The sequence below is a fragment of the Pieris rapae genome, chromosome 14 (genome assembly GCF_905147795.1).
Source record: "Pieris rapae chromosome 14, ilPieRapa1.1, whole genome shotgun sequence".
NCBI lineage: Eukaryota > Metazoa > Arthropoda > Insecta > Lepidoptera > Pieridae > Pieris > Pieris rapae.
In genome coordinates, this window is record NC_059522.1 from 6,623,556 (window position 1) to 6,633,501 (window position 9,946).

Consider the following 9,946-nt stretch of genomic DNA (forward strand, 5'->3'; position numbering starts at 1 on the left):
CTAAGACATTATTACACACAATGCGTGTTGTAACATCGACGCAACCCGCCTGCAATTTTGTAAAAAATATCGTACATATTCTTACGAACTATAATTTTTATTGTATATAGCTCATTTTTAATAGTTTCTATACGATGTATATTACTAACCTCTAAATTTTCTAAGTGAATGTAATTCTTTGAGAAATAAAGCATCTTTGAACCGAAGCGAAAATATTCTAAAACAACCCACTAAACTGGGTGTCCATCGGATGCCGTGACTGCCTTTTAAACTGCCCAATGGCAGGCGTAATAATAAAAGGTAGTTGCTTTTATGAAAAATGTAATTAAAATGACATAAGTTGAAATACTGCTTATTTGATCTCTCAGACTATAAATTTTGTTGATTACATTATTAATTATTATTTACATTACGATAAAGCAGTTAAATACTAAGAAGTAAACAATAATAGTTCCAAAATCCAACTGGAAGCTGCTTAATACGATGTATGTTAATATCCCCTATCACACTCTGACAGGTCCTGCTATTTGCATTGTATTGAATACCGAGGTAGCACGGACTGCGGACACATAGATAGCGGACTAGTTTATTCAATTATTTCTAGTATTGACAGCGTTTTTTCATGAGACAAAAATGCAGATATTTCTTGATGTTTACTAGCAGATCAGTTCAGATCTACCCTATTTGTAAAAATATAATTTTAATAATCTAATTTGTGTGACAGTATAATATATATCAAGTGAAAGGTTGCGTTTCATTCTTAAAACCACCTCTCTACACTACCAGGATAAAATTTATTTGAGGGCTATTGATATTTACGCTTTAGAATATAAATTGCAATTAGCGGATTAAGTTGCTGAAAAACATTTAATTGATAATATATTGAATAATGACTATGATAGAAAGCCTAAGAAAAAATATTTCCTCTTAAAAAAAACAAGAGTGAAAACAAATGATGATTGAATTTAAAGGATAAGATTTGTCCTAATGTTAAGATGTCGAAAGAACAAAATAGAAATAGTTCGTGATCTTACGAAACCTTTTAACATGCCTTTTAAGGAGGATGATGTCGTGTGGAGTTCAATTAGTGTGGGGGTTTAAAATATAATTACCAAGTGAAAAAGTGTTCTTAAAATCAATACAACAAAGTAAATAACGAACCGATGTTCTATGGCCTAACATGAAGCGTGTAAACCCTTACACGTTAATACGTTTTTGTCATATGGGAGTCGTTAAGCGTCTCTGAATCTTACCCTAGGAGCGTTTGGACGTGCGTTTATCTTGGTAATGGTCAAGAGCGTAGCTCAAAGAGTAAAGATAATGACAAGAAAGATGAAACTAACTATGTCATCGCCAATCATGTTGCCATTTTGTCAATTGTCACGCTGATATTATCCGATCACAGTATGGACTAAAGTCCTTTGCCTTTCCCATTAAGGATAAATTGAAGAAAAGAAAAAAAACAATCACACTCAAAATCACCGCTTTTTTTGTGTGATATTCTATTCATACGTGATTTGTTTTTAAGGTATTATATTGATATTACCAGTAATTTTCTGCTTTAAAACAGATAATGTGAAATATTTAACTGCAATTATAATAATCCAGATTCCACTAATAAACCAATGGATTCAATAACGAGATAACTTCATTCAATTATTACTGCTTTCGATAAAGTGTTAAAGTTAATTTGAATGATTCGATATCTCGTAATTATTACCTGAATATTACAGTATGTAATTACTGTTACGTGGTTAAATATTATTGTAACAGATATTTTTTTATGATAAATAATTTATACATATTTGTTCACTTTTTCTAAACACAAATACAATTGCAATGGTGATATCAGTGCATAGTACAACATTTTATGTTAAATTAATAATACATTAATTTTATTTGGACAGTTAGCTTATGCTTATATAACGTTTACAATTAAACGTCATTATTCGTCTTAATTTTGGAACAAATATACTTAGCAATATTCAATAAAACTCTCGATGTCAGCCAAATCGTAAGGCAATGTAGTCTAGTAGCTTCACCGTGTGACTTTATTCCGGAGATAGTAGAATCAAACCCCGGTTGTATACCAATTGACTTTCAGTCTATGTGCGCATTAAACACTCGCTGGTACGATGAAGGAATTGTGTAGTACAGCATGTTTCAAGTCCAAAAATCAACGACATGTGTCAAACAGAAGGATTATCACTAACTTGTCTATAAAATATAAAATATTAAAGAAACCTAAATAATTATTATGCAGTCGTAATACCACACAAAGTTCAATGTAGGTAAATTACAATTTAAAACGCTTCGCTTATGAAGCTCGCTAAACTCCTCTAGCGAAGACACAACATACAATACATATGCTTGTCCATTCACTGGGAGCGGTCGATAGCAACACTATTGTGGGTTATGACATTTTAAAACCACTGATCGTGTCTACGTTGATGCGAGGTTATTTATGTGCATCAAGGTGTAAAAATAAATGTGAGCAGAAGTTAACTATTAAATCCTTACATATGAAATTAACGTTTTGTCGTACATGCCACTTTGGCCTTAAATATCTTCTCTTGGGTAGGAGGTTAGAGTCGTTCACTATAAGTTTCTGACACCTGGCCTGACGGTAATGGCAGATGTCTATTGTCGGCAATTGCAGATCATGATGGAAAAGCTAGCTGTTTTACAAACATGGCTGGTCAATCGCATTAGGCCACTGCTGCTTTGACAACGCTAGACACACTGCCCAACAGACTGCTACCAAATAAGAGAAACTTGAATTGGAATATCTAAGATATCCACTGAACTCCTAGGACCTTACTCCAAAAGATTTGCAAGGAAAAAATCCACTTCTGGGGCAGTCGAAACCGACTTCAAAGATTTTATTGATTCCTGTCCGAATGTTTTTTACTAAAGGGAACAATTGACTACCTATATTTATTGTTCCTCCCACACATAACGCCAATTTCAACCTAATAAAGAAAGTCCTAGTAAATTATTATTATTATTTATAATGTCACTAGCGGATCCGACAGACGTTGTCCTGTCTACACGTCTTTAATTTCAAAATTTCAATTTTTAATAAGCCATTTTGATGAAAATTATTATTCAAATGTTATGACAATATCTAACGATCCAGCACATGGTCACACACGATATAACACAATGATAACAAAACTTTTTTTAAATATCGGGACAGACTAAAATTAAAATTCGAATATTATTTAAAATTTGACACTGCGATGGTAGCGCCGTCTGTCGGATCCAATGTAAAACATTCCAAAATCAACAACAACTAATAAATTGAAAATTAATTAAAAAAACATTGTCCAGCGGACAAAATTATGAATCTAAACCATTCCCAGATCCCCTTGAACACACACAAAAAATTTCGTCTAAATCGGTCCAGTCGTTTAGGAGGAGTTCAGTCACATACACACGCACACAAGAAATATATATATTAAGATATATCATAAATGACAAATGTCCCTTATTAAAGTGATGATTAAAGTTACAGAGTACTGAAATATGATGCGTTGTTTAGTAACTCAAAGAGCGTAACATTGTGTAATACGATTTTGTGTGGCTACCAATAATAAATAAACCGAATTATTTCTGCTGGTAACACTATAATTAACTTTACTAAACAAATGTTACCGCATTCAAATTGTGTTAATATTCTAATCCAATCAACGCCGAATGAAACATTAATGTTCATTATTTATACTGGCTTTATTAATTATAACTCTGATGATAAAATCGTGAACGAAATGGATGGAAAAGCTTGGTTAAGTTTGGAAATTAACTCTCAGACCATGAATTTCTTATTGTTTTAAGAATAATAAAGCTTATGCTGCAGGAGCGAAAACGCTACTCGCTAGACGAAACATAAATATATATTATGTAAAAATGTTATTGTAAAATTCTACAAATTGCATGCTACGAGGATTCGTAGCAGAGATCTTATGTTGCTCCGTGCGTAGCTTAATGCATACGAAAGCGCGTAACGACTTACACAACTCTTTGTAGGCATAAAAATAATACTATCAAATGTAGTCCTTAGTCTTCATTAGTTATTTTTATTTTTAATGTGTTCTGCAGTGTGTATCCTTTTTGGGTAGAGACCTCCCACTGAACTTTAAATTTGGTTCTGTTCTTACTCCATCCATATCTCCCCAAAAACTTAATCTATGTCGTCAGCCTATCACTTCTTCTTCTCACGTTTCCTTTTTTCACATCACTTTTAAAAGACTATATATAAGAATGAAAGGTTATTAACACCGAATATAATCCTCGAAAATATTTTAGGCTTTAGTGTTCTATACTGGTCCTAATTGTGAATACAATACGTTGTCATTATATTAAATATATGACCTACTGTTTATATAGAAATAGTAAAAAAATATTTTGTTAACATGAAAAGGTAACTTAGATTTTCAAAGTGAATAAATGATGTTGTTTTAGCTGTAGTATGAAATAGGAGCTATTAAATAAAAAAATCTTTAAAATGAAATACTCTTTGATGATAGACATTAACTTATTTACACATAAACCCTCTGTATAGTCCTGGTAATGAGCTCCTAGACAATGTATAATTTAATATTGAACTTATGCCAACGTTAGGAATCCTATTGTTTGAGGAAATAAAGCATTATGGAAAAATTACTTAGTATGATTGTTAAAATAATTTCTAAAGCGAAGTGTTTCTCGCAAGCTAATTTTTATTCAAGCCGGGTCTCAAACGGTCGAGGATTTTAATTAAATTTTTAGCCAGCTTCTAATTATAGGGCAAATAAGTCAGAACCGCTGTAAAGAAAGACGACTTAAGAGAATATACTGTAAAAACTGTATACTTATAGACGTGTTCATTTCTTACAGTGGTATGGAAGTAAGGTTTTGATTTAAACAACGGAAATTGTTCATGATTAAATGTTTGTTTTCCAAATGATTTAAAAATATTTCATTAGCATAGATGAACATTATAGTGAAATATTTTATTAACATACTAGCTGAACTGGCAATTGTCGTTTTGCCATGTATATCATTTATGGTTATTGTCCCTCACTCGACATAGATAGGTATAGTTTGTACTTTTTTGTAGATATTTATAAGATCTATAATTACTTAGAACATTTTATGGTTCTATCTTTAATAGTTTAGGCAGGGTACGCAAAATAAGTAACTTTTTTGGTTGATTTTTTAGACCTTGTGTCCGAAAAACCCTAATATCTTACGGAACCCTATTTTTGTTCAAAATTAAATATAGCCTATATTACTCGTGGATAATGTAGCTTTCGAATGGTGAAATAATTTTTAAAATCGGTTCAGTAGTTTATGAGCCTATTCATTACAATCAAACCAACAAAGTTTTCCTCTTTATAATATAAGTGTAGATAAATTTATTGGTAAAAAGGAGAATGCTGTGAACCTTCACAGAAAATGCTTATCATACTTAATACTTCACCCTTTTCTGATAAAATCTAAGAAGTATCAAGGAAAAGAATTCTCGGCAATGTTGCCTTATGAAAAATATTCGAGTGAAACACATAAGTTTATAGTTATTTAAAAAAGTATATTATAGCGTATAATTGTAACAAAAAGCAATATTCTAGTTAAGTCTCATTACTTTTTCTAAAGTATGTATGTATGTATGTAATATATTTATTCGTAAAAAGTTACACTTTCAATTCAACCATACCCTGCAAAACTGCATACGCAATTTGACTGCAGCTAACTCTATAACATAGCTTATAAATTATTTTAGCATATAAAAATTTACGTAATAAATATGATATAGTCATTTTGTTGTTTTTATAATATTTTTAAAGGCAATTTTACCATTACACTTCACAGTTTAAAACTTTCCTGGTAATGGTTGAACACGCAACCGACTTCTATGTGGTCAATAATCCTAAGAAATCTACATTAAAATCCGAAAAGTATATCGTAACTACATTAGATTTTGTTTATTTCAAAAAAGGATAATGATGAAGAATTTGAAAAGTTTAACCACAGCAGTATTACTTGTTCAAAGAATTACTCGTAGACATCCTTCACTATTAATAGGCTTAAGCTTGTATTCACAGAATTCACTGGAAACTATTAAAAGGTTCTAGAAATGTAATAGTTATTTAACGTTGATACCGTTTATATATTTTCCGTTTATTTCTCTAAATTTTAAATCTTTATTCTGTAACATTTATTAAACAAAGCTACGAATGTATAGACTGTATTTCTGGTATTAGGATTCAAGTATATATCTGTCCTATTAAGACAACAAACAGACGATATTTTCGTTTGTTATTTTAATTTAAACATATGTGTTTACTGCTTAGCTTACCAAAGATTACAAGGGTTGCTTTCTGTGGTATAGGCATTATATATTAGTAGAAAACAACGAATATTTCCTAAATTTATGATTATAAATTTAAATTTAAACATAAATTCCAACATACCATTAACATTTTGGTATTCCCTTATATAAGGACAATATTCTTAAAGAATATAAAAAAAATCATTATATATTACACTCTTAAAAGCGGAAATGAGTGGGATAGTATTTCATTCGTTTATAATATTAATACATTTATTAGCGCGGGCTAAAAGATGGACACTAGAAATAACGTAATGGACTGGACCTACTAGAAAGAGATGTGTAGGACGACAAAAGAAAATATGGACAGGTGACAGAAAAGAACTAGCGAGGAAAAACTGGATGAATGGTTGTAAAGACAAATGGATAAATATGGAGGAGGCTTTTACCCTAAAAGGACCATACAAAAACCACCACTAAAAAATAAATCTAACATATATATATATTTTTTATTTATACAAACACAATTAATACCAATATTAAGGAATGTGAACTAACCAATTGTTTTATGGATTAATAATGCTTAAATAAAAATAACTTAAATTAGTCTTAATCTAAAATGCTTAAATAAATTACGTAAGGCTTTTCAAACGCGCTTATAATTATTTATATTGATCCTGATGACGTTGTCTATTAAAATTTTGTTCCGCCAGTGATTTTGCTTATTTTTTACATACTATTCACATCAAGCGCCAAATTCCATGCATATATTTTAATAAAACAATTAACTTAATTTTTAAAAACAACGCATTAAGAAGACTTACGTTTTAAAAGCACATTCACTTCACCCAGCCTTAAACCATTACAGTCAATGTCACTGTAAACAATCACTTGATACTAAAAAAGTTTTACGATCGTATAAATAGGGGTTAGAGCAACGAAACAGACCCTCGCGATAGCTCCTTGCGTACTGAAAGCATTTACTAATACACCTTGTGCCTTCAGCGCTGTGTTACCATGTTTCCCAGCTTCCCTGATACGTGGGAGTTTAAAGTATAGGTAAAGGAGATTTATTAGCTTTACATTAAATTTAGTTTACCTTATGTTTTATTCAGTAAAGAATATCGCTAGTTCAGAGATGTCCACATTCTGGTCATATAATAAAGTAAGTCTGTAAATGTTAAAGAATTAATTAAATTATAGATTTATTTTAAATAATAAATATAATTATGTGTTTACCAAACAAAGTGAAAAGTTAAAATTAGTCAAGTATCAATATAAGCGTTTAATGATGGCAACACTACCTCAGGATGCCGTAGTATTAACCGAATAATTTGAAAACCGCTGAAAATATTCTATGAATTTTAAACGTGTGTTACTGCTTAAATCAGCCGCTTTGCCCACTTGGCTATAGGACTCTCAAAGTTATTCTAGCTTTTTATACATTATTAAGTGGTTTTTAAAACATGAAGCACCATTAGCCATGGGTGCCCCTTTTCGAATGAAATAGGAAATTACAAATTAATTTGCGTATATTTTTCTTTAACTAAAAATGTTTTGTCAATAGTAACATGTTATACAACCATTCTTTTCAAATACTCATGTTCCGGGTTTTAATTAGTTTTAGTTCATTTTGCCGATTAAAGTTCCAATTAATATTTTGTTCATTAAATATTAAGGATTTAGCAATAAAATGGAGGATAAAGATCTAATAGAAAAACCATTCCACCGAATTTTAAAGCCTCGTAAATCACATGTGCATGTGAAACATCACGCATTATTTTCTACACAAAAACATCTCGAAGTATATATAGAAACAGCTTTTTCCTATTATTTATATATATATATATATTTGGGTATTATGTAACTAATATAACTATTCCTAAGCGTTTAAGATTAACGCAACATCAGATGTTAAATAAAGATTGAGGAACGAAGATCCACCATTCAGTGAGCTGTGAACGTTAAGGTGAATTGTTACATACACCCATATAAAAATCCTAATCAAGAAATCTAGAAACATATGAACGTATCAAGTGACATGAAGAGCGGCAATTGTTCAGTCCACTGGGTTTCATTATTGCACCACAGAATGTTTGAATGCAGTATTTTCTGTCCAATTTTATGAAAGATGAATTAATCGAAAAGATTGTAATAAATGGATTCAAAGCTGTTTTAGTAATATCCTATCCAAAGTTACTATTTTACTGTTACTATAACAAATAACAGTTGGACTAAACTAGGCTATCATACAAAAAGACTATATTTGATCATTAAATGTATCTAATAGTTGCTTTCGAGAGCGATACAACATTTATAGTGGTCATACAATTTTACAATGGTATTTTTCTAATACGATTTGTAATTAGTCTCAAAATTGTACTCAGTTTCAATTCTTCATCAGCGCAAGGTCTGAAATTAGGAAAAAGCACTGGGGGACAAATCTGGAGAATATGGTCGATGCGGAAGCAATTTTAAGCCCAATTCATGACATTTTTCGCCAGTAGGTAGGCGGCTTATGTGCCTAACAAAATAAACTTCTTTACGGGGAATCGAACCCCCGTGACACGCTATGTTATACCGCCCATCAAGCATGCAGGCAGTAGGTCGCTGATATTATATAGGCTTATATAAAATAGGACCGAAACCTTTACTGGTCGCAATAATTAAAGACCTATAAATTATGTTTCATCTAGCCAAATCAAAATAAAGAAAATTGTAAATTTCTAATAAGATTAACCATCATACATAACTACTGTAATATATTTATTTTAATTGTCCAACTGATTAAATTATTCTATGTTGATGCCCTGAAAAACACCCGTGACAAGACACTAGGGACCTAGACACTTTGCTACGATGTTTTTGCAAATGTATTAATATGGGACAGTAATAAACTAAAGTGGAGTTGCAATTTATCGTTGATTTTTATATAGCATATATGTATATGTATTTAGGTTAATATCTGGGTTATATTTTTAACTAACTCACATTTATAGTGATACAAACTTGTTTCCATATCTGAACTGGGCGAACGATAAAATTAAATCATAACTGATTGATATCATGAATTCTCTTCAACTATGACTTCAACTATGGCTTTAAATTAATTTACAGCGATACTCAAACCCCTTATTACTATTGTAGGTTAATAAAATATCTAACTAGCGGTCTAGTAGATCTTCCTTCATTTATTTAAAAGAGAGTTTACTCCTCCCTCAAAGATCGGCAACGCACCCACTAAAAAGAGATCCCTGCAGTGCGTTTTGCGACTATTGTTGTCCCCTGTTTTATTAAATCCCACAGAACACTGCAACTCAACTATCTGGTAATACCCGATAAATTAACGATCGAGTAAAAGAAATTCAATACGTTTTAGCTTAGATAAATTTGTTGGCTTATTATTATTAATTTAATTGCTTATTATTATTAAATTAATGCTTCAAATTATAAAGACAAGGTGCCTTTATACCGTGGCCTTAGACCATAAGTTTGACACCAATTGTAAATAACTTTGACATTATGTTGATGTTCTTATTATATGACATTGTATGTTTATATGACATTTGCATGCATATTTATATATGTCTGATTGTGCGGAGATTTGTAGTTGATCGATCTAATTGCACTATC

At 31.0% G+C, this 9,946-nt stretch overlaps 1 protein-coding gene across 5 annotated transcripts in view; it reads right to left on the minus strand.

Moving 5' to 3' along the window:
• The window catches only part of LOC110997345 (B-cell receptor CD22), a 98,885-nt gene extending 91,615 nt beyond the window's left edge, over window positions 1-7,270 (minus strand). For all 5 annotated transcript variants that reach the window (XR_006750629.1, XM_022265464.2, XM_022265466.2 and 2 more), the window contains exon 1: window positions 7,138-7,270. The gene's annotated coding sequence lies outside the window, so the exon portion shown is untranslated. The remainder of the gene's footprint in view (window positions 1-7,137) is intronic.
• Between the last annotated feature and the right edge of the window lie 2,676 nt (window positions 7,271-9,946).